General features: G+C 37.0%; 1 pseudogene; it reads right to left on the bottom strand.

Annotated features, from left to right (window-relative positions):
* Positions 1-4: 4 nt before the first annotated feature.
* LOC113343602 lies at positions 5-2,419 on the bottom strand (annotated as a pseudogene).
* Between the last annotated feature and the right edge of the window lie 41 nt (positions 2,420-2,460).

The raw sequence follows: 2,460 nt of genomic DNA, 5'->3' as shown, positions 1-2,460 counted from the left end.
AAGTAAGGTCAGGTTGAGGACAAGGTGGATAGTAGTTTACAGCCATATGTTGCTCTTGATCTCCCAACATCTTCTCTATGTAATCTCCTTGTAACTCTAAGCTTTCTGATATTGCTTCCTGTAGTCTAAATCCAAGTGCTCTAACTTCTATGCAGTATGTGCTCACAACACCTCTATAAAATTAACGGAAAATGGGTCATTTGTCCGATTATTTTTAAAACATGATTCTAATGGACGAGTAAGAATTAATATGGTTTAAATGGACACTAGAAAAATAGCAAAAATGAAACTGCGTTTGGATGCGTCCTGATGTAAATTAAAAATAAGAAAAAATATTTGAAAATGAACAGGATGAAACTGTTTACATCCTGACTATTTTTACATTCTCGTCTATTTGAACAGTATCAAATTTTACATATCTTTTTCACCCAGAAATTATTAATCCTGTTTTTTTTAACCAATTTTATGTATATATTATACCTTGGTTGAAAAATAAATAAATAAATAAATAGGAAACAACTTGGACGAAAAGGCATGGGTAATACCACTGTACTAAACAATGGAACCCATATTCAATTCAAGTCATACTCCGTAACTGGTATTTGCCTACCTTCTAGAAATAACGTGAAACACGCTCTAGGAGATGAAGGGAAAAAAAGCAAGAAAATGACATACATCATCCTTATCACTGACTTGTTCCTCGTCAGATTCTACACGACAAAAAAATCTTCCAGATAATTGATCGACTAAGAGCAACTGCAGTGGTGCGAGTATAACCAAAGATCAAAGACCAAAAAAAACGACTAAATTTGAGTTTAGTCTGGTGTGTGACGCTACGGTGGAAGACTAAATTTGATCGAGCGTAAAACTGTGCATCCGCCCGTTGTTTTATAAAAAAAAAAAAAAAATTGGGGCGGACGATTAAATCTCCGCCCGTCCCACTAAAGAGTCAAAGTAATCTTATGGGGCGGAGGTGTAAACGTCCGCCCCATACAAAATTGAAAAACAAAAAAATGCGCGGAGATTAAAAACACGCCTGGTGTGGGGCGTAAACTAAATGTACGCCTGGTGTGGGGCGTAGCCTTCAGGTCCCACGCGATCAAATTTGGGTTTAGTCTTGGTCCCAGATCAAATATAGTCTGAAATATAGTCGATGGTCAGGATTTAATCGATAGTCCGTCCCACTACGTCTCGTTAATAAACCAAATATTTGGGTTTAGTCGCCCACTGTGGATGCTCTAAGTGTGGCCACTATTACATTTGAATAGTTGTAGTTGACGCATGCCAGGGTTGCATCAGACAAGTCAACATTACACAATCTCCATTACCTTGTGGACGTGTCTACCATGTGTCCATCAAAAGACTTGATTAATTAAAGAGAAGAGAGAATACAGGTTCTTTGTACTTGAATTGTGGAGGGGATGAAGGCCAGTCTTGGACAAATTTATCAAGAGGGTGACAAATTGACAATGAAGTCTAAAATAATCTCTCCAATTATGAACTGTTTCTTTCTTCACGTTTAAACTAGTCGATAATCTCATTGTTTTTGTTGGATCATCTGAATAATATTTCAACTTTTCATCCATAGGTAGTTTGAAGAATTCCCGTGCAATCTTTATCATCTTCTCCGTTGATTCTTCTGATATCCCATGGTTTACTACCTTATAAAAGCACAAACGCAGATACATTATGTTTATTGTTTTTTTCAAATGAGTGTCTAGTTAGACAGTTTACTGTTTATGTATATCATGTATTCGTGCTTTATTATCGATGAAATATTGAGGCATGCATTATTTATTTCATCAAATATATAACATGCACAACACCATGCATTGGTGGGCTGGCTGGCTTCATCGATGATAATTACCTACGATTATGCTCAAGTGCAGTCATATCAAAGACTTGATCAGTGTTTATTACTGGCCATGACCAAAGGACAACGGACATGATTATACAAGGGAGAAGTAAAAGAAGATATTTCCCTGCCTGCGCCATGTTTCTTAAGAATTTGAAATGAAATTTCTAGAGGAAAACACTTGCTGATATAGAAGGAAATAATAGTTGAGATGATACCTGGGAGAACCCAAAAACTCTGCAGGCTTCGCCAATACAGTGAATAAGCTGGGCGCGGCTAGTGCAACATAAGTCGATGATGGGTATGTCCTTGCAGATAATCACTTTAGAGAGGTTGGGTCTCTCAGATTCGGGTCTAATATAATTTTCAGGTAAACTGGAATATTGGACTCCGGAAGAAATAAGTTTCGTGTCCATGGATTTCTTCTTACGGAGTTAAATGAGAAACTCAATATGAATTCTACAGCTATAGAGAGACAGATGGAGAATTGTAAGGAAGAAGAAAGAAACTAAGTATTAAACACTGGGTGGCTAAGATTGTAAATAAGCAAAGAATAGGTTGACGAGCCGTTGACGCAGCCAATGAAAGCTAGAGTCATTTTTTTT

Source organism: Papaver somniferum, unplaced genomic scaffold, assembly GCF_003573695.1.
Source record: "Papaver somniferum cultivar HN1 unplaced genomic scaffold, ASM357369v1 unplaced-scaffold_6341, whole genome shotgun sequence".
NCBI lineage: Eukaryota > Viridiplantae > Streptophyta > Magnoliopsida > Ranunculales > Papaveraceae > Papaver > Papaver somniferum.
This window is presented reverse-complemented; position numbering and strand designations above follow the sequence as displayed.